Source organism: Cetorhinus maximus, chromosome 32 (genome assembly GCF_964194155.1).
Source record: "Cetorhinus maximus chromosome 32, sCetMax3.hap1.1, whole genome shotgun sequence".
Taxonomy (NCBI): Eukaryota; Metazoa; Chordata; class Chondrichthyes; order Lamniformes; family Cetorhinidae; genus Cetorhinus; species Cetorhinus maximus.
In genome coordinates this window covers 13,477,933-13,505,335 of record NC_135910.1, presented here as the reverse complement: position 1 = coordinate 13,505,335, position 27,403 = coordinate 13,477,933, and the positions used below count along the sequence as shown (strand labels likewise).

Here is a 27,403-nt window from a genome sequence, read left to right as displayed (position 1 = left end):
TTATCATTAGAGATTTGGATTGGTTGCTACCAGCCATCTGATCACACTCTGCTGCCTTGCAACCCCCTCCCTATAGAATTTACAGCACGGAAACAGGCCATTTCGGCCCGGCTACTCTCTCCGAATGTTCCAGATGAGCCTCCTCCCACCCCTCCTCATCACGCCCGATCTGCAGAACCTTCTGTTCCTTTCTCCCTCAAGTGCTTTAGCTAGCTTCCCTTCGAATACGTCCAGGCTGTTCACCTCAACCGTTCCCTCCGGTAGGAAGTTCCACCTTCTCGCCGCTCTCTGGGCAAAGACGCTTTTCCTGAATTCCTTATTGGATTTATGAGTGGCCTATCTTATGCTTATGACCCTTGGCTTTTGTTTTTTTTTCTTTCATGTGAAACAAGGGAAGAGACCGTTTTGTAAGTTAATGTCGCCCAGTTGGTGCAGGGTAGCGTGACTGCACTATCTATAGGAATTCGGAGCCTCCAGCACTGACTATAACCTTACCTACTGATGTGAAGGACCATTGTCTCACTGTTCTTCCAGTTTGTGTTGTACTGTAATGATGGTTTTCTATTGCAGTCAATGAGATTGACTTGAATTCAAGCGTGTGAATGCGGACTATGTTTCGAAAGACTCTCTCGGTTCACGACAACATCGAAGAGTTTGGTACAAATGTTGCACTCTGTAAATAAAAAAGTTTATGCGTATTACTTGCTCATTGGTATCTCTTGTCCTGAGCCATCCCACTCAAAAGCTGCCAAGATGACAAATTATTCGCCTGATCAATGTGCTATTGTTTACCAATTCTACCCCAGTCAATTTTGTTTTTATTCTTTGATGGGTTGTGGGTGTCACTGGCTAGGCCGGCATTTGTTGCCCATCCCTAATTGCCCTTGAACTGAGTGGCTTGCTAAGGCCATTTCAGAGGGGCAGCTAAGAGTCAGCCGCGTTGCTGTGGGCCTGGAGTCACATGTAGGCCAGACCAGGTAAGGACGGCAGATTTCCTTCCCTAAAGGACATTAGTGAACCAGATGGGTTTTTACAACAATCGACAACACCTTCATGGTCACCATCACCGGGACTAGCTTTCAATTCCAGATTTATTAATTGAATTTAAGTTCCATTGAATTTAACCTGGGCCTCTGGATTACTAGTCCAGTGACATTACCGCTGTACCACCGTCTCCCCTAGTTGGATCTTTGCCCACTGTGCCTTACAGGTCGGACTGTGACCTTTAACCTTTAAGGTCAAGTTGTTGGCTAACATTCAAGGTTTACATGTGGCTTTCAGGGGGAGAAAGTTGAAAACAAACAAATACAGAAAATGCTGGAAAAGCTCGGCAGGTCTAGCAGCATCTGTGGAGAGAGAAAAACAGTTAACGTTTCGAGTCCATATGACCCATACCGACTGGAAACTTCAACTCTAGCAGCATCTGTGGGGAGAGAAACAGGGTGGACTCAAAACACTAACTCTGTTTCTCGCTCCACAGACGCTGTCAGACCTGCTGAGATTTTCCAGCATTTTTCCGTTCTTGTTTCAGATTTCCAGCATCTGCAGTATTTTGCTTTTATAAAAAGTTGGAAACAAAACTGTCTTCAAATTCAAGGAAGATTACATCTATATAGCGCCCTTCACAGCCCCGGGACTAACCAAAACACTTTTGAAAATGTTTTGAGATGCTTTGCCTTTCCAGGGCGATTTGAGATAGACCGGGCACTTTTCGGGCCCGAAAGCGGTGATGTTTGATCCATTGATGCGCGGCAAACAATGATCCGGTCAGGATAGCCGTTATCCCACAGGGTAGCTCTGGCACGCTCTATCGCTCCCTCCAGCTTGCAAAATGAGCAAATGGCTGGGGGCGCTATTTACAAGGTTATAGCGCGGTGAAGCTAACGTGAATCCCAGAAGTGTATACTGACCGGTCAGAAGGTGCGGCACTCGCTAACATTTTCATCGATTTCCACAGGGCAATCGATGAAAGGGCAAAAGGGGGCTTTCGATGGAACGAGCACCAACCTCCTGCCCCACTCGAATATTTCCGATACAGAGACGATATGTTTGCGATCTTCGAATCTGCAGTCGCGTGTCAGGATTTCTTTACGCACCTTAGTACAGTCCGTCCCACACTCAAATTCACTGTTGGGATGGAGCAGCCCGATGACGCTCCCTTTGCTCGACCTGTTTGTTGAGCAATCCACTAATGGGTTCTCCACGACTGTCCACAGCAAGCCTGCCTTCGCTGGTCAAGATAGATGTTGGGGCTCGTCTGGCTCCTTAGCAGCAATCCTGTAAACAGGGCTCGAGCTCACCTTGGAAGCTCGACGGAGAAATAGAGCCCACCAAAATTATCCAGGGGTACACTGGCTGTGCTGATCCGATCGTTGCTCACTGTGTGTCACACAAACTCACGGATGGGCCCAAAGGCCCATCACTTTTGGGCTTCAAAAATGCCTAGTCTATCTCGAATTACTCTAGAGAGGCGAAAGTGACTCAAGCGTTTGAACAAGAGGTTAAGCAAGCTGTTTCACGCTGCTACTATGCAGTGGCTACGTGACTGGTATTTTGAAATACTGCAATGTAGAGAACACTACAAGCAGCAAGGTTTTACAGCAGCCTGTTGGATGAGGGGTAAATACTGACTCCAGAAGAACTCCCCTACTCTGGGGAGCCGTGGGAGCTTTGTATGTCCCATCTGAGATGGGATCGCGGTTTTAATACTTGATCTGAAAACATAGTACCTCCGACAAGGCAGCATTCCCTCAGGCTGGAGTGTCAGCCTTGATTTTGTCTTCGGAGTGATGGGACTTGACCCCCACAACTCAGAGGCACAAGTGCTACTCACTGCAACCAAGCTGAACATCTCTACACTAGGGTTGTCAACTGTGATTAAACGTGTTCCTGGAGGCTTCATCACATGACTCGCCCCTCACGCTCCAGCCATTAGTCGGCCAATACGTCCATCCTTGTGACATACGGCCTTCCTACGCCAATCGGAAAGCAAAAAGGACTCATTACCCAATTGGATGATGTTTGACTGTCAGTCAAACAGCCTTTTCCTCCATTTTCAATATTTTTATATCTGATAAAGAGAAACGTTCAAAGAAAATGATCAAAAAAAATCTTCTTTAATGTCCCGATGATTTTTCTCAGTGTCCTGGAGACTGATCTTCAGTTCCTGGAGACTCCAGGCCAATCCTGGAGGGTGGGCAACCCCATCCTACACTCGCTCTGGGCTCCCGTTGTCACCTGGTTCCAGCACTGGCCTTACATTTCCTCCCTGAGTTAGCTTTGTAGAACAAGACAAGACGCGAGCAAGCGGCGTAGACGCTGGAAGCTTCCATCTGACATTTTGCCAGTGTTCAGGAAACACAAACACAGTATTTGGAATTTCAGACGGCTTACAGCAATTCTCACACCCAGCTCTGTGCGCAGAGTACTCCAGCTCAGCCGGCCACAGAAACAATTAAGTGGAAAATGTTGAGGAAACACCAGGAGCTGAAGTGCAATGTTGCCGCGTGTGGGAAGACCATTTACAAAGGGCCCTGCACACGCCAACATTGTTCCAAAATATCTCAATGCTGGGGTTGGATAATTAGGATGGGATGGGGGCAAAGTTCCTCAGCCTAAATTGATTTGCCAGGGGCGGGAGGCAATTAACCAACTTTGGTGGGACTCTCCTCCTCAACATCTTCCCTCCCCCCACGACTCCCAAGGCAAAAACAAAAGCCAAGACTGTTTTGAGGTTGGATGTTTGACCGTTGGGCTCGTTGTACTTTCCACCCCCACATTCAGTCCCACGCTCACAACTGAATATCAAGCGGGGCCGTATAGCAGGAGGCTGGTGTGCTGGCGTTCGAAGCCTCCCCCAGTCGAATTTCTATCACTGCTACTGGAAACCGCAAGTGGAAATTTCAAGGGAGGAGCTCAGCTCTCAAGTATTGTGGCTAACTGAGGGACCTCTATAGCAACAAGATGGGAGGGAAGGAAATGTGCCGGGCAAAGTGATGCTTGACCCACGGTCTTTGTGGTTGAGAATCAGCTGTATCAAGCACACGGCCTGTACCAGAAGGGCCACAATTAGAGTAACGCTCCCTTTACTCCCGCTATTGTGTCACATCAAAAACCCAATGAGAAACTAGGCTAGGGCAGGTCAAATTATTTTGCTGCAGGGGTCTTCTGGGTCAACGGAGTAAGGAGAGACCATTTCATCTCAGACAAGAAAGCTGCATTTCAATAGCACCTTTCACAACCTCATGCCATCCCACAGCACTTTATGGCCAATGAGGTACTTTTGGATGTGGGCGTGCAAGATCCCACGGCACTATTTTGGAGAAGAACAGCTTATCAGATTATCAGCTGTTTTATCTCAGAACTGTTTATCCTTCAATCCGACGTCAATAAAAAAATAGGTGACATGGTTACTATCACATTGCTGTTATGGGAGCTTGCTGCACACAGATTAGCTGCCAAATATCCTACACTACAACAGTGACTCCTCCTCCTCCAGGTACCAGGCCCTAACATGGTGTTGGTGACTGTGGACTTCCATTGGTTTGGTCCACAATGGTGCTTGGCAAAGTACTGCAGAGGTTGCTGTGGGCTTCTCCAGTATGGCTGACTAGGAAACTCTCCTGTGATTACTGCCTGCCATCAGGTGTATTGGAACGATTTACAGCCATTATGAACACACCTCCTATGTCCATCAAGTCCTGAAGTGGGACTTAAACCCAGAGCTTCTGGCTCAGAGGTAAGGATGCTACTCACTGCACCACAACAACCCCCATCTTAGAACACTGGCTAAACTTCAAATGAAGTGCTTTTATTTCCCAGAACCTTTTCCATTAAGGGTTAAACATTCACAGTGTGTGAGCTATAAGCATTTAATCCAAATCCTGGAACAGACTGAACTTGACAGAATTATTTTCCCAAAGAATAGATTAGCCACGGTTGACATTTTGTCTATCGCAGTAAACGTTATGTTTACGTACAGTCCCACAAACACGTCAAAAGCATTTTTTAGAGGCATTAAAACCCGCTCATTTAGTGGCTGTGAGGTTAAGGGTACACAAAGCAGTTTTAAAAACAAACCACTGACGTACTGAGTTTACCATCTCCTCACAATCATTGGGCAGGACGGGTTTGGGTTAAATCCAGCGGTTTCACTGTTACAGGCAATCCTCCAACATGATCACTGACCTCCTCCTCCTCCACATCTACAAAGTGCTGCCCACATCATCCACCACCACCCACCCCCCCCCTCCCCCACCCCCATCTCAATGGTTCCAGCAAGGTTGCCAACCCTCCAGGATTGCCTGGAGTCTCCAAGAATTGAAAATTAATCTCTAGGACACGGTTGCAAACAACACCCAGGAGAAAAATCATAAGGTCACTAAAAATTACAATGCTTTCACAGGGCAAAGTCAGGCTATTTGTTTGACGTCTCTATGCCTGCATATGTGCTCCTTATGAGCCTCATTCCACCCCCTTTACCTCAACATATCCTATTCTTTTCTCCATAAAATGCATCAATGTTATTTTGCCTCAACTACTGTTTTCTTGCTAGCAAAGGTCCACATTCTTACAAATCTTTGGGTAAATAACTTTCGGTTGAATTCTCTATTCGATTTATTGGTGACTCTGAAGTTCTGGGATAGAAAGAGTTACATACCCAGCCAGAGACACCTAGAATTAGAACTGCCCAAGCTGTTAAACATGGAGCCTTTATTAACTCTGACTAGCAGACTCCCTCTGCTGGTACATGTGTGCATGGTAGTCTCAAGTGGACAAAGTACACAACGCAATTTTCAATACACTACATCGGATGGTTATTTTTGCAAGATCAGTGTGCGTGCTTACACTGTATGAGCTTTTCCATTACTAAACGCAAGCTGGAGTGCCTCTTATGTGTGTGTCTCTAACACAGCAGCATTGTTTCCCTAAATCGCCAACTTAAAATGATGTAGACAAAAACCTCCAAAGGTTTCATACCTGTAAGCGATGTTTCTTATTTTTCACCATCCTGTCACCATTGTGAAGCTCTTGGGACAGAAACAGTTATACATTCAGCCAGGGACATTCAGAGTTCAAATAGCACAAGCTGTTAAACATGGATCCTTCCTAACAGACTCCCTCTGCTGGTACATGTGTATATGGTAGCTTCAAGTGGACAAAATGCGCAATGCAATTTTCAATACACTACAGTGACTATCTTATTTTCATGCCTGCTAGTTTTGGTCACCCCACAAGAGAAAACCTCCTCTACCTTTTCCTTATCAAGCCCCTTCACAACTTTAGCAATCACTATTAAGTCAACACTCAGCTTTATATCTCTAACATAACAGTTCCAGTCTGCTCAGTCATTCCTGAGAAGTATAACTTACCTGTTCTGGTATCATCCAGGTAATTTTTTGTGCATTGACCCCTCACCTTCTTAGAATATGGATACTGCAAAAATAAAATTGCATTTTTGTTATGTTCTGTGATCTTATTAATTATTAAAAATATTAAAAATGGAGAAAAAAATCTTGTTTCACTCAACATTGAAAATTAATCCAATTGGGTAACACAAGGAGATACATTCCCTTTCCAATTGGCACGAGGAGGCAGAGCAGGGATGGGCCAATAGCAGAGTGTGGAATTGGGGTTTTTGAGGTGAGAGGTTATGTATTGAAATCCCCAGGAACACACCCAGCTAGAGTTCCACTCAGTTCCACCAACACCAGATGCCCAATAAGTAACATTCACGCCAAGTGCCAGGCAATGACCATCTCCAATAAGACAGAATCCATCCATCTCCCCTTGACGTTCAACAGCATTATCATCGCTGAATCCCCCAACATCAACATCCTGGGGGTTACCATTGACCAGACACTGAACTGGACCAGCCATATAAATACGGTGGCTACAAGAGCACATCAGAGGCTGGGAATACTGCAGCGAGTAACTCACCTCCTGACTTCGCAAAGCCTGTCCACCAACTAAAAGGCACAAGTCAGGAGTGTGATGGAATATCCTCCACTTGCCTGGATGAGTGCAGCTCCAACATCACTCAAGAAGCACAACACCATCCAGGACAAAGCAGCCTGTTTGATCGTCACCTGATCCACCACCTTAAACAATCACTCCCTCCACCATTGACACACAGTGGCAGTACTGTATACCATCTACAAGGTGCACTGCAGCAATTTTCCAAGGTTCCTTCAACAGCATTTTCCAAACTCAGGACATTTACCGCCTAAAATAAAAACAGAAAGTGCTGGAAAAAAATCATCAGGTCTGGCAGTATCGGTAGAGAACCATAGAACCATAGAACACTACAGCAGAGAAAACAGGCTATTTGGCCCTTCTGGTCCGTGCCGAAATATTATTCCGCTAGTCCCATTGAGAGAGAAATCGAGTTAACATTTTGAGTCCAATTTGACTCTTCTTCAAACTCCTACTACTTAGAAGGACAAGGGCAGCAGACACATGGGAACACCACCACCTGCAAGTTCCCCTCCAAGCCACTCACCATCCTGACTTGGAAATATACCACCGTTCCTTCACTGTCACTGGGTCAAAATCCTGGAACTCTCTTCCTAACAGCACTGTAGGTATACCCACACCAAATGGACTGTAGCAGTTCAAGGAGGTGACTCACCTTCTCAAGGGCAATTAGGAATGGGCAACAAACACTGGCCTTGCCAGCGATGCCCACATCCCAAGAAAGAATTTTTAAAATACCTAAGTAGCCCAGACTGTGTGTAGACAGTGAGTGCTGGTGTGCTATTCGACCATGGGGGCATCATGATCATGTCTGATTGCCCAGTGTTGCCTCAGCCAAGGTCAGTGACTGAACACAGACTCTGAAAATTGAACAGGTGGCTACTGGGCTTGTATAGTGGAGTATTGGCTGATGACCTTGATTCACTAGCGGAGCTGGACCAATAAATCTGTGCAGAATAGTCAACAAGGAATCTACCTGTATTGTCCTTGTTGGGCTTTGAGTTCATCAAGGTGAGGGACTGGTGCTGGGAATGCATATATGGAACAATACCCAGTCAAATAGTCGTTTGGTAGTATAGAACTCAAATATTGCTGAAAAGAGACATTTTGTCAAATCTTTTCGTCTTGCACTCATCAGGACAATCGCAACGCTACCAATGTCAGGGGAAGCAACAACTTTATACTCTATGAGAAGAGAGTGCTGATTGGTTGGCAAGTAGACTCTGATTGGTGATGGTGTCATAACTGGTGCATTCTCCATGGCAACACCTCGACCAATCAGTCTCCACTTGCCAACCAATCAGCACTCTCTTCACAAACAATATAAAGTTGTTGCTTCCCCTGACATTGGTATTTTCTTGCGATTGTCCTGATGAGTGCAAGACAAAAAGGTTTGACAAAATGTCTTTTTTTCAGCAATTCTCAATACCCAGTCAGTTGGAGCAGGGGTTAGATAGAATAGGGGTCCCTAGTCAGGGTCTGCAGACCCCCCTAGGGGTCAGCGAGAAGCTTTCAAGCCAAAAGTAACTACTAGGAGCTAGCTCTTGTTTCATTCATCCTCTAAATCCGCGGCTCTGCTGACCAATAATTTCTGCCTAACTTGCGCTTTGGTGTTCGATTTGGCCAAATCAGGTTGATCGGCTTGTTCAGAGTTTTGGCCAGGCGATGGGAAGCCAATCAGACCAGCGATTACAGGTGGGGTGGGGTTGGGCGGGGGTAGGGTGGGAGAGGTGGTGGGGGGTGTCATCATGTTTCAGACGTAGGGGACAGGGTGATCCGGTGCAGGGAGAAAGAGAGATAAACCAAGACTGGGCCAAAGGGATTGCGTTGAGGTTATCGCCTAATCAGCAGCATCAAAAAGGTTGGGGATTTCCCCCATTTACTTTGTAAGGAGCAGCAATCAGTGAATAATAATGAGAAAAGAGACATGCTGTCAAAGCTTTTAGTCTTGCACTCATCAGGACAGATGCAAGAATGCCAAATTTCAAAGAAAGGCCGCAATTTAAATTGTTAACTCGTTGTTCCCTTTGAGATTTGGTATTCGTGCGAATCTGTCCTGATGAGTGGAAGACAAAAAACTTCAACAGCATGTCTCTTTTTTTCAGCAACGCTCACGTTCTGTACCGGCAAGCAACTAATTAAGAAACACGAACAATAGAGTCACCAGCGGAGAGTTTCCGATTTATACCCACTCATTCAATTGGGTGCCAGTAGTGCTGAGGGTTAATGCCTGCGCTAGTTTTGCTCTGAATTAAAGGAAGACTAAAATTGCATCTAATTCCTAGTTATCAAACAAGGTCGGTGGGGGTAAGGGCGTCGAGTTAATGGGCAGAATTTTACAGCCCCGTTTCGGTGGGGAAGGGGCTGTAAAATGAGGCGGGCCATTATAAATCCCATTGAGGACAGCGGGAATGTAAAATCCCGCTGTCCTAAAATTGTGCCCAATATAGTCGTAGCATGATTCGAGCGTGTAGGAGGCCAGTCATCCTGTTGCCTCTGTGCCAGCTCTCTGCACAAGACCAAGGGCAAAATTTTCCATGCCCACTGGCGTCGGGCGCGATCGGTGGCGCGAGCAGACGACACGGGGCGCGATCGGTTTCACAACGGTGTGAAACCAGTTCACGGTCGTCCACTCTTGCCTGCCTATGGAGGGCCGCGTTTCCCGCCATCGGACGTCGGGAGCCTCGTTGTCATACGTCAGCGCATCATTATCAGGCCAGCTGGTCTCCTCTGCTGGATTCTCCGTCCACGTTGGCAGGAAAGCACGCCATCGCAGTCGGCGGGTAAAACATCGTCTTACCCGCCCGCTACCGCACTTGGTGCAAATCTGGGAAAATCCCATCCCAAGTCACTTCATCTCACAACCCCACCTTTTACCTGTCGCCCTGCGAATGTCTTTTTTCAGCTTATTTATCCAATTCTCTTTTGAGTTTTGAATTGGGTTTTAAATCGTCTGTGTCTAGAATATCTGTGAACAGATTGTGTCTAAACTAGGCGTTTAAAATATAACTCTGAATAGCACAGGAATTGTTGGGATCCTCCCATGCCCACGAAAGAGCTTTGTTGAATGTCCCCCGACGCTGATGCATTATCGCAAGAATATTTCCCAAATTATCTGCCACCTTCAGTTAATCCGTTTCTCAGTAGCGATGCATTGAAATTCACCAAAAGGTGTTTCAGCAAAGACAAACATCTCTTCATCCTGTAACACCAGTGCATCCAACAGAGGGTATTAAGGAATTCTTCCTTAGGACCTCCTTCATCCAGTTGGGAAGACTAGAAAGCTGTTCACTCATTATTTACCTCCAGGCTCCCTTGCCTCTCAATGCAGCACTCCCTCAGAAATGCTCTGGAGATTCCACAATACATTTTATAATCATATTACATAAGTAAACTAAATTAATGATAAATATATAAGTTTCATTGTATAATTAACTTTTATGGTGGAAAAATATCCGTGTTGTGTTACAGAGTAAAGCTCCCTCTACACTGCCCCCATCAAACACTCCCAGGACAGGTACAGCATGGGGTTAGATACAGAGTAAAGCTCCCTCTGCACTGTCCCCATCAAACACTCCCAGGGCAGGTACTGCACAGGGTTAGATACAGAGTAAAGCTCCCTCTACACTGTCCCCATCAAACACTCCCAGGACAGGTACAGCACGGGGTTAGATACAGATTAAATCTCCCTCTACACTGTCCCCATCAAACACTCCCAGGGCAGGTACAGCACGGGGTTAGATACAGAGTAAAGCTCCGTCTACACTGTCCCCATCAAACACTCCCAGGACAGGTACAGCACGGGGTTAGATACAGAGTAAATCTCCCTCTACACTGTCCCCATCAAACACTCCCAGGACAGGTAAAGCACAGGGTTAGATACAGAGTAAAGCTCCCTCTACACTGTCCCCATCAAACACTCCCAGGGCAGGTACAGCACGGGGTTAGATACAGAGTAAAGCTCCCTCTACACTGTCCCCATCAAACACTCCCAGGACAGGTACAGCACGGGATTAGATACAGAGTAAAGCTCCCTCTACACTGTCCCCATCAAACACTCCCAGGACAGGTACAGCACGGGGTTAGATACAGAGTAAAGCTCCCTCTACACTGTCCCCATCAAACACTCCCAGGACAGGTACAGCACGGGGTTAGATACAGAGTAAAGCTCCCTCTACACTGTCCAAATCTTGTGCTTTAACCAGTGTTGCATTTTTGATTTTCTGTAGAGGTTACTGTGCATTCCATGCATACCCTCCTGACCCGTCTAACACTAGGAACAGTGACAGCCTTTGTCTTAATCAGCACAAGAGATTCACCAACATTTGTCCCTTTTACACTGTGGTTTTTAAGTTACCACAAAACAGTTTTGAACTTTAAGTCACCCACGATAGTTTGTACAATTTCGTGGAAAGGGGAATTATCAGGAAATGTTTACAGGACTGGGGTCAAACCTTCCTACATCTGAAAGCTGTTTTTAGGCCAGTTTTAGTTTAATCCATTTTAAATATTTATATTGAGATCTAATAGGAACAAATTATTAAACTGGACTCTGTGTTATTCTCACTGTGACTGTATGTCTCCTCATTTCTCTTCCTCCTCCTCGTTCTGTCACACTGTCCCTCTTACAGTCCCCCCTCTCTCTCCCTTTCCACCTTTTCTATCTCTCTTCTTTTCTCAGCACCCATCTTCACTTTCTTCACCCTGCCTCTCTATCCCTTTTTCCCTCCCTTAGCTCACTCCTTCCCCATCCTATTCTACTTGCCTCTCTCTCCCTCCTCTTGTCTTCCCATGCTCCCCGTCTCCTGCCTCTCTCTCTCTCTCCGCCCCCCCACCACTCTTCTCTCCAACTCTTTCCCTCAATCTCTACCTCCTTCTCCCATCTTACGACACTCCCGCCCCAAACCCATCCTGGAAAAATCAGATCCTCCAGTTGGTTTGGGGTGGGTGGGAGCACAGGCCAAAGGCATAACCTTAAAATTACAGCTAGGTTGTTCGGGGACGATGTCAGGAAGCACTTCTTCACACAAAGGGTGACAGACATCTGGAAATCCACCCAAAAAGCTGTTGAGGCTGGGAGCCTATTTACAATTTCAAAATTGAGAGAGATTTTTGTTTTGGTAAGGATATTAGCGGTCACAGAAGCAAAGTGCGTAAAAGGAGTTAAGATGCAGATCAGCCACGATCTAATGGAATGGCAGAACGGGATGGAGGGGCTGAATGGTCTCCTTTCCTCCTAATCTTATTTAATGCCTGTTTAACAATACTGAGGGAGCTCATGTGGCACTGTTCATGCTGATTAGGGGATGTGCTTTGTTATAAGGTTGGGAACATTTCAGCATGTGAGGCACAGCAGATTACTCTACTGCTCAAGGGATGGCTGGGTGCAGTTCACTGAGGTTGCAAGGTGTAATTATCATGCTTTTCTGGGTCAGTTAGAGGCTAATTGTTCTTACATAGTTCTGGAGGTCAGTTAGAGATCAAGTTGTTTATTTCTACTTTTTTAATTGAGAATCCTGAAGTCAGTTAGAAGTATTTGCTAGTGCTAGGATATTAAATAAAGATAGATACATTGTAAAGAGATATGTATATACAGTAAAATCAACGGCAAACAGAGATTACAGCACCACCTCTTGAATGAGGTAAGAATAACATTCCTGGCCTGGGAATGTTTGATGGGGACAGTGTAGAGGGAGCTTTACTCTGTATCTAACCCCGTGCTGTACCTGTCCTGGGAGTGTTTGATGGGGACAGTGTAGAGGGAGCTTTACTCTGTATCTAACCCTGTGCTGTACCTGCCCTGGGAATGTTTGATGGGGACAGTGTAGAGGGAGTTTTACTCTGTATCTAACCCCGTGCTGTACCTGTCCTGGGAGTGTTTGATGGGGACAGTGTAGAGGGAGCTTTACTCTGTATCTAACCCCGTGCTGTACCTGTCCTGGGAGTGTTTGATGGGGACAGTGTAGTGGGAGCTTTACTCTGTATCTAACCCCGTGCTGTACCTGCCCTGGAAGTGTTTGATGGGGACAGTGTAGAGGGAGTTTTACTCTGTATCTAACCCCGTGCTGTACCTGTCCTGGGAGTGTTTGATGGGGACAGTGTAGAGGGAGCTTTACTCTGTATCTAACCCCGTGCTGTACCTGTCCTGGGAGTGTTAGATGGGGACAGTGTAGAGGGAGCTTTACTCTGTATCTAACCCCGTGCTGTACCTGCCCTGGGAGTGTTTGATGGGGACAGTGTCGAGGGAGCTTTACTTTGTATCTAACCCCATGCTGTACCTGCCCTGGGAGTGTTTGATGGAGACAGTGTCGAGGGAGCTTTACTCTGTATCTAACCCCGTGCTGTACCTGTCCTGGGAGTGTTTGATGGGGACAGCGTAGAGGGAGCTTTACTCTGTATCTAACCCCGTGCTGTACCTGTCCTGGGAGTGTTTGATGGGGACAGTGTAGAGAGAGCTTTACTCTGTATCTAACCCCGTGCTGTACCTGTCCTGGGAGTGTTTGATGGGGACAGTGTAGAGGGAGCTTTACTCTGTATCTAACCCCGTGATGTACCTGTCCTAGGAGTGTTTGATGGGGACATTGGCTGCTAATATTTTCCATTTTGCGGGAGTTAAAATGATGGATTCCTTTTGGTTCTATTTGGGGGTGTGACAGTCAGTAGCTGCTCCTTGCTCATTCATTTCAAAGAGTTTTCTTCCACTCCCACACTCTCGCAGCTTGCACCCAATTTTCCAGCTGCCCTCCCTCTTAAGTTCAGTCAGGCCGCGCTGCACACTGTAATCCTACAGCTGCAATTCCAGGAACCCCGGACTGTTTGAGCTCACTGTAAACTGCAGTCGGACTGAAAGGAAAATCAGCATCTGGGGCTGATCATATCTTCTGGGAGGTGAACATATGAGTGCATTTGTGTGTGAGGATCCCTAAGGGCACCGACAAGGTCAGTTCACACGCTCCCTGGACGCAGGGACATTACACAGAGACACAGTAAATTGGACAAAAACATTGATGACCTCTTGAAGCCAAATGCGGTCATCCTGGGGGGAGGGGGAGGGCAGTGGTGAAGGGGCGCTGTAGATCAAAGTCTTAAAGGCACAGCGATTGTCACAGAGAGCTGTCGCTCGATTGGTCAGCTGGTTGGGGCTTAAAGCCCCATTCACAGCAACAACAGACTCCCTTTCACGACCTCGGGACTTCCAAGATCACTATTACAGCCCATGCCTCGTAGAATGATTAACACGGGAGGCCATTCGACCCATCGAGCCTGTGCCAGCTCTCTCTGAATGAGCTGCCCAATAAAAGGTCCACTCACCAGCTCTTTCCCCTGAGCTCATGTTTCCCCTACAAGTATTTATCAAATTGCCTTTTGAAAATTACTGTTGAAACCGCTTCTGTCACCCTTTCAGGTAACACATTCCAGAACATAGCTCGCCCTGTCAACGGAAGTACTTTTTTGAAGTGTAGCCGCTGTTTAGTGTAGGAACACAGGAACCAATTTGCTCACAGAAAGCTCCCAGAAACAGCAAAGCGATAATGACCAGATAACCTGACTCGATGATGTTGGTGGAGGGATCAATATTGGACAGGATGGACTCCTTCGGAAATACTGCCATGGGATGATATTATAGGCCCATCTGAGAGAATAGGCATTGGAGTTAACATCTCATCTAAAAGGCCGCAACTCCGACAGTGAAGTACTCACTCAACGATTCACTGGTTGCGTCAGCCCACATTGAGTGCTCAATTCCCTGCAGTGGGACTTGCTTCACTCGTTAAAAATTCATTCTTGGCATATGAACATCGCTGGCTGGGCCAGCATTTGTTGCCCATTCCTAATTTCCCTTGGGAAGGTGGTGGTGCGCCACTGCAGTCCATGTGGTGTAGGTACGCCCACAGTGCTGTTAGGGAGGGAGTTCCAGGATTTTGACCCAGTGACAGTGAAGGAACTGCCAATATATTTCCAAGTCAGGATGGTGTGTGGCTTGGAGGGAACTTGCAGGCAGTGATGTTCCCATGCATCTTCTGCTGCCCTTGTCCTTCTAGGTGACAGAGGTTGTGGGTTTGGAAGGTGCTGTCAAAGGAGCCTTGGTGAGTTGCTGCAGTGCATCTTGTAAATGGTACACGCTGAAGTGAATGTTTGTGGATGGGGTGTCAATCAAGCAGGCTGCTTTGTCCTGGATAGTGTTGGGCTTCTTGAGTGTTGTTGGAGCTGCACTCATCCAGGCAAGTATTCCACTGACTTGTCTCGAGCCCACAAGACTTCTGACTCAATGGACATTGAGCTAGAGCCAACAACTTTATAATTCATTTCACTTTAACAATCTCCTTCTCCTCTAGATACACTGCCCTAGGAGGGCATTGGCAACCATGGGCTTCCATTGGATTGTCCATGACTATGTTTGCCAAAGTACTGCAGTGTTCTGCTGTTGCCTTCTTCAGTATGGCTGACCAGGAAACTCTCCCATTCTTTACTACCTGTTGTCAGACATATTGGAAGGATTTACAGGTTGATAATCAACCTGTTTGGCCATGTTAATGATCACACCTTCCATAGCCATCAAGCTCTGAAGTGAGACTTGAACCTGGAGCATCTGGGCCAGAGGCAGGGACATTACCCACTGCACCACAAGACCTCCTCCACCTTTAACAGCAACAACGTATATTTATATAGCACCTTTAACGTAATGAAACATCCCAAGGCTTTGCAGGAGCATTATAGAGCAAAGTATGACACTGAGTTACATAAGGAGACAGCAGGTCAGATGACTGAAAGCTTGGTTCAAAGAGGTAGGTTTTAAGGAGTAGCTTAATGGAGGAAAGAGAGGTAGAGAGGTTAGGGAGGGAATTCCAGAGTTTGGGGCCCAGGCAGCTGAAGGATGGCCACCAATGGTGGAGCGATTAAAATCGGGAATGTTCAAGAGGCCAGAACTAGAGGAGTGCCAATCATCTTAAACCAGTGTCCTTTGGTTTGCAACCCTTCCACCAACGGGAACAGTTTCTCTATATCTACTCAGGCCAGGCCTCTCATGATCTTGAAAACTTCTATCAAATCTTCTTTCAACCCTCTCTACTCTAAGGAGAGTAGCCCCAGCTTCTCCAATGTATCCACATAACTGAAGTCCCCTCATCCCCCGAACCATTCTCGTGAATCTTTTCTGCACTCCCTTCAAGGTCTTCTCATCCTTCCTAAAATGCGGCGCCCAGAATTGGACACACGACCGTTCTTGATCAGCTCACATAGGCCAAGAGTCAAACTTTGGGCCTTTCTGGCCTGTATGGTCCCGGCCGGAAGAATAGGACCTGGGCACCAACTGTGACGCCCCCAGCAGCTGAATGACCGATGAGGCTCATTGGGGTCACAAGAGCAGTGCCTGACACTGAGAGTGGGAGAGGAGCAGAGCAAATTAGGGAGGCAAGGCGAATGGAAAGAGGGGGGGTCCGGAGGGAGAATTTGGCGCAGCGCTGTGTTGTATAGAGAAACATCTTTGGACCTCTTGAAGGTATATTTTGATGCCATTGAGTATTGCTCTACGCCACACTGCGAGATGTACGCAGGCCCAGTGATCCTGCCACTAGCTACACCCTTTCCCCACCCACCCCCCGGGCCCCCACCTTAATTGCCCGTCCACGTTGAAACAGGAGTGGACCATTTTGGTCAGTCATGACAGGATTGCTTGTGGGGTGTAGGGGGCTGCGGTGCAGCAAGCAGAGGGAGAGAGGTCGTTGAGAAGTCTCTTTTCACATCGATTCACGAGGATGGTCTCAGGGGTGAGGAACTTTGGCTGCGTACATAGACTGGAGAAGTTGGGGCTGTTTTCCTTGGAGAAGAGAAGGTCGAAATGAGACCTGAAAGAGGCGTCTAAAATCGCGAGGAGTAAATAGAGGGAAATCGCTCGCGGTGATGAAGGGCGGAGAACGATAGGGCACAGATTTAAGGTAGTGGGCGAAAGAAGCAACAGCGACGCGAGGAGAAACCTTTTCACGCAGCGAGTGGTTAGGATCTGGAATGCGCTGCCCGAGGGAGCGCTGGGGGGCAGGCTCGAGCGAGGCTTTCAAGAGGGAATTGGGCTATTAGCTGAAAAGGGAGAACGTGCAGGGTTACGGGGAGAAGGCGGGGGAAGCAGCAACAGGCGAGCAGCTCACTTGGAGAGCCGGAGCGGACAGGAATGGCCTCCTCCTGCTCGGCAACAATCCAACAACAATTCTTCTGATCGGGAATTGTGACTGACGCTACTCCCCCCTCCAAGGACTGGGAGAGATTCCGCTCTGCAAAAGCCAAGATTTAAGATCAATTGTTTCATCCTGAATTAGCTCAGTCGCTGTAGCCTGTGACACCGGGGCCAGCACACAGGGAGGGGACTGAGGGACTAAGCCCTGTCCCACGACTGGAAGAACGGGAAAGGTCCCAATCGGGCATTCTCACCGGCTCCAATACCACAAAACATTCCAATCACAAAGCCAAGATTATAGTTCTCTCCAAGGAGGGATAGCTATAGTCCGGGGAACAAAACAAACACATCGAGTCCTGTCACGAGGGCCCTAGTTAAAGGGAAATCACATCAATCCTAAAGAGACTTTCTATCCTTCAGGGCCTTTTCTGAAGAGGGGGACCACACCATCAGGGCCCCTGTTTAAGAACATGGGAGCAGGAGTAGGCCTTCCGGCCCAGCGGGCCTGCTCCGCCATTCAGGCTGATCTGACCGTGGCCTTAATCCCAGAATGGCTTACCGCACAGAAGGGGGCCATTCGGCCCATCCTGTCTGTGCCAGCTCTTCGAATGAGCCATTCACCTAGTGCCATTCTCCCGCCTTCTCCCCCATAACCGCTGCACATTCTTCCTTTTCAGATAACAGTCTAATTCCCTTCTGAACCCTTCAATCAAAGCTGCCTCCACCACACTCTCCGGCAGCGCATTCCAGGCCCTAACCACTCGACACGTGTAAAAGATTTTCCTCATGTCGCTTTTGCTTCTTTTACCAATCGCTTTAAATCTATGCCCTCTGGTTCTCGATCCTTCCACCAATGGGAACAGTTTCTCCCTATCCACTCTGTCTAGACCCTTCATGATTTTGCACACCTCTATCGAACCCCCTCTCAGCCTTCTTTTCTCCAAGGAAAACAGTCCCAACTTCTCGAGCCTACCTTCATAACTGAAGTTCCTCGTCCCTGGAACTATTCTCGTGAATCTTTTCTGCACTTTCTCCAATGCCCTTCACATCTTTTGTAAAGTGCGGTGCCCAGAACTGGCGCAATACTACCCTGATTGAGGCCAAACCAGTGCCTTATACAAGTTCAACACAACCTCCTCGCTCTTGTACTCTACGCCCCTATTAATAAAGCCCGGGATACTATATGCTTTATTAACTGCTCTCTCAACCTGTCCTGCCACCATCAATGACTTATGCACACGTACACCCGGGTCCCTCTGCTCCTGCACCCTCTATAGAATTGTACCCTTTACTTTATGTTGTCTCTCCATGTTCTTCCTACAAAATGAATCACTTCACATTTCTCCACACTGAGCTTCATCTGCCACCTATCTGCCCACCACCAACTTGTCTATGTACTTTTGAAGCTCTACACTAGTGGGGTGATGATGGCGTAGTGGCATTGTCACTGGACTAGTATTTCAGAGATCCAGGGTTCAAATCCCATCACAGCAGATGGTGAAATTTGAATTCAATAAAAATCTGGAGTTCAAAGTCTGATAAGGACATGAAATCACTGTTGTAAAAACCCATCTGGTTCACTAAAGGGAAGGAAATCTGCCAACCCTACCTGGTCTGGCTTACACAGCAATGTGGTTGACTCTTAACTGCTCCCTGAACAAGGGTAATTAGGGACAGGCAATAAATGCTGGCTTAGCCAGCAATTCCCACATCCCATGAAAAAAAAAGCTAACCTCCTCACAGTTCCCAAGTTTCATATCATCCATTTTCCCTGTCCGCCATAAATCTTGTCGATCAAGAATCAGCCTGCCTCACTGATGCTGTCTTCTTCACTGATGGATCTGTTGTCTTTGTGATCTCTTCATACATGCCCCTGACATTCCCAGGGCTGAAGGACATGTGGATAGTCTGACAAAGTTGTAACTAGCAGTCATAACACAGAAAAAGGCCCTTCGGCCCATCGAGTCTGCGCCGGTCAAACAAGTACCTAACTATTCTAATCCCATTTTCCAGCACTAGGCCCATAGCCTTGTATGCCATGGCATCACAAATGCACACCCAAATACTTCTTAAATATTATGAGGGTTTCTGCCTCTACCACCCATTCAGGCAGTGAGTTCCAGATTCCCACCACCCTCTGGGTGAAAAAATTCTTCCTCACATCCCCTCTAAACCTCCTGCCCCTTACCTTAAATCTATGCCCCCTGGTTATTGATCCCTCCATCAAGGGGAAAAGTTCCTTCCTGTCTACCCTATCCATGCCCCTCATAATTTTATACACTTCAATCATGTCCCCCCTCAATCTCCTCTGCTCCAGGGAAAATAACCCCAGTCTATTCAATCTCTCCTCATAACTAAAACTCTCCAGCCCAGGCAACATCCTGGTAAATCTCTGCACTCTCTCTAGTGAAGTCACATCCTTCCTATAATGCGGATTCCACAACTGCACACAATACTCTAGCTGTGGCCTAACCAGCGTTTTATACAGTTCCAGCATAACCTCCCTGCTCTTATATTCTATGCCTCAGCTAATAAAGGCAAGTATCCCATATGCCTTAACCACCTTATCTACCCGCTACCTTAAGGGACCGGTGGACATACACACCAAGGTCCCTCTGATCCTCGGTACTTCCCAGGGTCCTACCATTCATTGTGTATTCCTGTGCCTTGTTTGTCCTGCCCAAGTGCATCACCTCACACTTATCCGGGTTAAATTCCATTTGCCACTGATCAGCCCATCTGACCAGCCCGTCTATATCCTCCTGTAATCTAAGGCTATCCTCCTCACTATTTACCATCTCAACAATTTTCATAAAAACAAAAAGCTAAAAGCTACTGCGGATGCTGGAAATCCAAAACAAAACAAAAACAGAATTACCTGGAAAAACTCAGCAAGTCTGGCAGCATCGGCGGAGAAGAAATCAGTCAACGTTTCGAGCCTCCATGGCCCTTCGGCAGAACTGCAGCATAGTTTCAACAAGGGAGAAATATAAATTGGTTTAAGGTGGGTGGGGGGCGGGGGGGAAGAGACACATTGAGGGTGTGGTGTGAGCAGATAATAATCAAAAGATGTCACAGACAAAAGGGCCAAAGAGGTGTTGAAGGTGGTGGTCTTTGTCTGAGAAAAGTGCTAATTAAGAATGGAAAACAGGATATTCAAAGTACAGCTCTAGTGGGGGTGGGGTGGAAAGACTAAAGGTTTTAGTTTTAGATTTAAAAATAATGGAAATAGGTGGGGAAAGAAGAATCTATATAAATTATTGAAAAAAAAGCGGGTGGGGGGGGGAAAAGAAACGGGGTGGGGATGGGGGGAGGGGGAGTTTAAGATCTAAAGTTGTTGAATTCAATATTCAGCCCAGAGGGCTGTAAAGTGCCTAGTCGGAAGATGAGGTGCTGTTCCTCCAGTTTGCGTTGGGCTTCACTGGAACAATGCAGCAAGCCAAGGACAGACATGTTGGCAAGAGAACAGGGTGGAGTGTTAAAATGGCAAGCGACAGGGAGGTTTGGGTCTTTCTTGCGGACAGACCGTAGGTGTTCCGCAAAACGGTCGCCCAGTTTGCGTTTGGTCTCTCCAATGTAGAGGAGACCGCATTGGGAGCAACGAATGCAGTAGACTAAGTTAGGGGAAATGCAAGTGAAATGCTGCTTCACTTGAAAGGAGTGTTTGGGCCCTTGGACGGTGAGGAGAGAGGAAGTGAAGGGGCAGGTGTTGCATCTTCTGCGTGGGCATGGGGAGGTGCCATAAGTGGGGGTTGAGGAGTAGGGGGCGATGGAGGAGTGGACCAGGGTGTCCCGGAGGGAACGATCCCTACGGAATGCCGTCAAGGGGGGTGAAGGGAAGATGTGTTTGGTGGTGGCATCATGCTGGAGTTGGCAGAAATGGCGGAGGATGATCCTTTGAATGTGGAGGCTGGTGGGGTGATAAGTGAGGACAAGGGGGACCCTATCATGTTTCTGGGAAGGAGGAGAAGGCGTGAGGGAGGATGCGCGGGATATGGGCCGGACACGGTTGAGGGCCCTGTCAACGACCGTGGATGGAAAACCTCGGTTAAGGAAGAAGGAGGACATGTCAGAGGAGCTGTTTTTGAAGGTAGCGTCATCAGAACAGATGCGACGGAGGCGAAGGAACTGAGAGAATGGGATGGAGTCTTTACAGGAAGCGGGGTGTGAGGAGCTGTAGTCGAGGTAGCTGTGGGAGTCGGTAGGCTTGTAACGGATATTGGTGGACAGTCTATCATCAGAAATTGAGACAGAGAGGTCAAGGAAGGGAAGAGAAGTGTCAGAGATGGACCATGTGAAGATGATGGAGGGGTGGAGATTGGAAGCAAAATTAATAAATTTTTCCAGGTCCCGACGAGAGCATGAAGCAGCACCGAAGTAATCATCGATGTACCGGAGAAAGAGTTGTGGGAGGGCCGGAGTAGGACTGGAACAAGGAATGTTCCACATACCCCATAAAGAGACAGGCATAGCTGGGGCCCATGCGGGTACCCATAGCCACACCTTTTATTTGGAGGAAGTGAGAGGAGTTAAAGGAGAAATTGTTCAGTGTGAGAACAAGTTCAGCCAGACGGAGGAGAGTAGTGGTGGATGGGGATTGTTGGGGCCTCTGTTCAAGGAAGAAGCTAAGGGCCCTCAGACCATCCTGGTGGGGGATGGAGGTGTAGAGGGATTGGACATCCATGGTGAAGAGGAAGCGGTTGGGGCCAGGGAACTGGAAATTGTTGATGTGACGTAAGGTGTCAGAGGAATCACGGATGTAGGTGGGAAGGGACTGGACAAGGGGAGAGAGAAGGGAGTCAAGATAACGAGAAATGAGTTCCATGGGGCAGGAACAGGCTGACATGATCGGTCTGCCAGGACAGTTCTGTTTGTGGATTTTGGGTAGGAGGTAGAAGCGGGCCGTCCGAGGTTGGGCGACTATCAAGTTGGAAGCTGTGGGAGGAAGATCTCCAGAGGAGATGAGGTCAGTGACAGTCCTGGAAACAATGGCTTGATGTTCTGTGGTGGGGTCATGGTCCAGGGAGAGGTAGGAGGAAACGTCTGCGAGTTGACGCTCAGCCTCCGCGAGGTAGAGGTCAATGCGCCAGACAACAACAGTACCACCCTTGTCAGCGGGTTTGATGACAATGTTGGGGTTGGACCTGAGAGAACGGAGTGCAGTGAGTTCAGAGAGAGACAGATTAGAATGGGTGAGAGGAGCAGAGAAATTGAGACGGCTAATGTCATGCCGACAGTTCTCAATGAAAAGATCAAGAGAAGGTAAGAATCCAGAGGGAGGGGTCCAAGTGGAGGGAGAATATTGGAGGTGGAACAATTTTCATGTCATCTGCAAACTTACTGATCAACCATCCTACATTCAAGTCTAAATCATTTATATATACCACAAACAGCAAGGGACCCAACACCGATCCCTGTGGAACCCCACTGGACACAGGCATCCAGTCACAAAAATACCCCTCAACCATCACCCCCTGCTTCCTGCCACTCAGCCAATTCTGGATCCAATTTGCCAATTTGCCTTGGATCCCATGGGCTCTTACCATCGTTATCAGTCTCCCATGCGGGACCTTATCAAAAGCCTTGCTGAAATCCAAGTAGACTACATCAAATGCATTGCCCTCATCTACACACCTGGTCACCTCTTCGAAATATTCAAATTGGTGATACATGACCTCCCCTTAACAAAGCCCTGCTGACTGTCCTTGATTAATCCCTGCATCTCCAAGTGTAGATTAATTCTGTCCCTCAGAATTGCTTCCAATAGTTTCCCCACCACTGAGATTAGACTGAGTGGCCTGTAGTTCCCTGGTTTATCCCTTCCTCCTTTCTTGAATAACGGCACCACATTGGTTGTCCTCCAGTCCTCTGGCACCTCTCCTGTGGTCAGAGAGATATTGAAAATTATTGCCAGTGCCCCTGCTATCTCCTCCCTTGCCTCACTCAACAGCCTGGGATACATTTCATCCGGGCCTGGAGATTTATCTACTTTTAAGCCTGCCAGACCACTTAGAACCTCCTCCCTTTCTATGCTAATTTCTTTAATGATATCACAGTCCTTCTGCCTGATTTCCATACCCACGTCATCCCTCTGACATGTGAACACCGACACAAAGTATTAATTTAGAACCCTACCCACGTCTTCCGGCTCCACACACAAATTACAATTATGGTCCTTAATGGACCCTACTCTTTCCCTAGTTATCCTCTTACTCTTAATGTACTTGTAAAATAACTTTGGATTTTCCTTTATTTTACCTGCCAATGTTTTTTCATGCCCCCTTTTTGCTCTCCTAATTTCCTTTTTAGGTTCCCCCCTACACATTCTATACTCCTCTAGGGCTTCCGCTGTTTTGAGCCCTCGGTATCTGCCATAAGCCTCCCTTTTTCTCTTTATCCAATCTTGTATATCCCTCGACATCCAGGATTCCCTGGATTTGTTGGTCCCACCCTTTATCTTTTCTGGAATATGTCGGCCCTGTACTCTCCCTATTTCCTTCTTGAATGAGTCCCAACGCTCTGACACAGATTTACCTAAAAGTAGCTGCTCCGAGTCCATTCTGGCCAAATCATACCTGATCTTATTAAAATTGGCCTTCCCCCAATTTAGAACTCTGATTTCTGGCCCATCCTTGTCCTTTTCCATAACAACCTTGAATCTAACTGAGTTATGATCACTATCTGCAAAATGCTCCCCCACTGACACCTCTACCACTTGTCCAGCTTCATTTCCTAAAATTAAGTCCAGGACCGCCCCCTCTCTTGTAGGACCTTCTACGTACTGGCTTAAAAACCTCTCCTGGATGCATTTTAAGAATTCCGCTCCCTCTAAACCTATCGCACTATGACTAACCCATTTAATGTTGGATAAGTTGAAATTCCCCACTATTACTACCCTATTATTTTTACACTTCTCTGAAATTTGCCTATATATCTGCTCTTCTATTTCTCTCTGACTGTTTGGGGGCCTATAGTACACTCCCAGCAATCTGATTGCTCCTTTTTTGTTTTTAAGTTCTACCCATGTGGCTTCATTTGAGGAGCTTTCTAAGATGTGATCTCTCCTTACTGCTGTAATTGATTCCTTGATCAACATTGCCATACCCCCTCCTCTTTTACCTCCTTCCCTGTCTCACCTGAAGACCCTATATCCTGGAATATTGAGCTGCCAATCCTGCCTCTCTCTCATCATATCATACTTCCTTTGTTAATTTGTGCCCTCAACTCATCTGTCTTATTCGTCAGACTCCTTGCATTAAAATAAATACCATCCAACGTTGCCAAGCTCCCTTGTGCCTTAACTGGCCTATAATTTCTATGCCTTCCAGACCTATTTGCTCTCTCTTCTAATTTTGGCTGTGCATCTCCCCCTGCTGAACGTCCTCTCAGCATCCTATCCCCCCACCAAGTTAGTTTAAACCCTCCCCAACAGCACTAGCAAACCTCCCTGCAAGGATGTTGGTCCCATTCTGGTTCAGGTGCAACCTGTCCGCCTTGTACAAATCCCACCACCCCCAGAAACGGTCTCCAATGTCCCAGAAATCTAAAGCCTTCCCTCCTGCACCATCTCTCCAGCCACGCATTCATCTGGACTAACCTCCTATTTCTATACTCACTAGCGCGTGGCACCGGAAGTAATCCAGAGATTACTACCTTTGGGGTCCTGTTTTTTAATCTGTTTCCTAGCTCCCTAAATTCTGCTTGCAGGACCTCATCCCTCTTTCTACCTATGTCGTTGGTACCAATATGTACCATGATCTCTGTCTGTTTGCCCTTCCCCTTTAGAATGCCCTGCAGCCATTCAGTGACATCTTGACCCTGGCACCAGGGAGGCAACATACCATCCTGGAGTCACGTCTACGGCCGTAGAAACGCTTGTCTGTTCCCCTTACTATTGAGTCTCCCACCACTATTGCTCTTCCCCTCTTTTTCCTCCCCCCCTGTGCAGCTGAGCCACTCTCAGTGCCGTGAGCGAGGCTGCACTCCCCAGAGGAACCGTCACTCTCACCGTTTTCCAACACAGAAAAATGGTTCTCTAGCGAGATGCACCCTGGGGATTTCCTGACTCCCTGCCTGACACCATTCTGCTGACTGATGGTCACCCATTCCCTCTCTGTCTGCACTGCCATAAACTGTGGGGTGACCACATCTAAAAACATGCTATCCACGAAACTCTCAGCCTCGTGGATGCACCTCAGTGCCTCCAGCTGCTGCTCAAGCTCCGAAACCCGGAGCTCAAGTGGCTGCAGCTGGTGGCACTTACTGCACACGTGGTTAGTCAGAGCGCAAGGAGCGTCTAGGACTTCCCACGTGTCGCAGGCGGTACATAACATGGGACTGAGCTGCCCTGCCATGCCTCTAGTTGAAAAAAAACCCTTACACTAAGTAAAATACAGTAAAAAAAAAGTTAAATTATTTATGTGCTTTAAATAAAAATTAGAACGCTTACCTTCCCTTAGCTTAATCTACTTTAAACTGGAGAAAAACACTTACCCACTACCCACCAATCGGCTCTCACCTTTGTGCTGATGTCACTTTTAGTCATTGGCGTGCCTCCCAGGAGTCTGTCGGACTTTATTTCTTGATGCAGCCGGAGTCGTCTCGCTCAGATCTCTCTTGCGACTAACGAGAGCGGTTGGCTTGGATTGAGTGGTGGGATCCATAGTGGCCATGTTAGCCTTTTTCCAACTCTTGCATCCGGTATGTTGGGAGTGTCGTGCTGTAGAGAGTGTCACAAAGTACGTTCCATTTCGCTTCCGCACCCTGCATGGGAACGTGCCAGAGGGCACCTGTTCCACCGAGTGACCGAACTGTTGGCTTTTATCTGGCACTACAGCTGGCATTGATATGGGGACGATATTTCTGCTCTGAATGTAAATGGTTACATCCTTACCCTGGTCCACACCCTGGGGGCTGATCTATATCACAGTCAGCACCGCGGTAGCTGAGCGTTGAGAATGCTGTTCAGAGGGTCATGTCTGTTGACGATCAGATCTCTGGGCTAGAGAGTTCCAAAGGTGAAACTGACCCTAATATTCCAGTTTCATTGCACCAGCCCCTTTCCGGGGATTCAGTTTCTTCCACTGCCCCCAGCTCCCTTTCTCTCAGTCCATTCCACCCCCCCCCACTACCCATCCCGTATTCTCCTTCTTGAGACCTCTGCCCCAAGGGAGGTCCGACCGACATCACCACAACCTCTGCCCACGGGTGGGACAAGGAAGCAGGTCCCAGGTCCACCCCAACCTGAGCGGGGATCGAACCCCATGCTGTTGGCACCGGTCTGATCCACACCGACCATCCCACCAACTGAGCCAAACAGACCACCAAAGAGGTAAAAGCAAAACACTGCGGATGCTGGAAATCTGAAACAAAAACAAAAATAGCTGGAAAAACTCAGCGGGTCTGACAGCATCTGCGGAGAGGGACACAGTTAACGTTTCGAGTCCATATGACTCTTCATCAGAACTAAGGAAAAATAGAAATGAGGTGAAATATAAGCTGGTTGAGGGGGGGGTGGGACAGGTGGAGCTGGATAGAGGGCCAGTGATAGGTGGAGGCAAAGAAGAGATTGCCAAGGATGTCATAGACAAAAGGGCAAAGGGATGTTGACGGTGGTGATATTAGCTAAGAAATGTGCTAATGGTGACATTAAGGGTAGAAAGCAGGACGAGCAAGGGACAGATAGCCCTAGTGGGGGTGGGGTGGGGGGAAGGGATCGAAATAGGCTAAAAGGTGGAGATAAAACAATGGATGGAAATGAATTAAAAAATAATGGAAATAGGTGGGGAAAGAAAAATATATTTTAAAAATTATAAATTATTGGAAAAGGGGGGGATCGGAAAGGGGGTGGGGATGGAGGAGAGAGTTCATGCTGAAGTTATTGAACTCAATATTAAGCCCGGAAGACCACCAAGGAGTCCCGGTTGCTGTGGCAAAATACACTTTTACATGCGTGTTGTTGTCTGGAGCTATGGGTAGTCATGGTAGAGGTTGACCAGGAATCTCTCCCGCTCTTACCGCTGTTGCACCCTGTCCCCAGCCGAGGTTCCCCCAATTTGTTATGATACCGGACGAGGTACCCCAAATTGTTATGCTGTCGGATGAGGAGGGATGAACTGGTTCCCCTTCTTTATTCAACCCCCCCCCCGCCTCGGTTGGTCGTAACAAGGTTGATTTAAAAGGAACCTTTCCCTCGTGGGGCACCTTTTCCAAAATGTATTTACATGTTTTAAAAGGAGCCAATTTGACCAGGATTTCTTG

The 27,403-nt window shown here is 47.5% G+C and overlaps 1 long non-coding RNA gene across 1 annotated transcript; it reads right to left on the bottom strand.

The window, feature by feature from the left end:
* Positions 1-534: 534 nt before the first annotated feature.
* Positions 535-25,684, bottom strand: LOC144671421 (uncharacterized). Its single transcript, XR_013573933.1, has 3 exons — positions 25,662-25,684; positions 6,372-6,435; positions 535-673 (listed from the first exon to the last, which is right to left on the bottom strand). It is a non-coding gene; the product is annotated as an uncharacterized LOC144671421 (long non-coding RNA).
* Between the last annotated feature and the right edge of the window lie 1,719 nt (positions 25,685-27,403).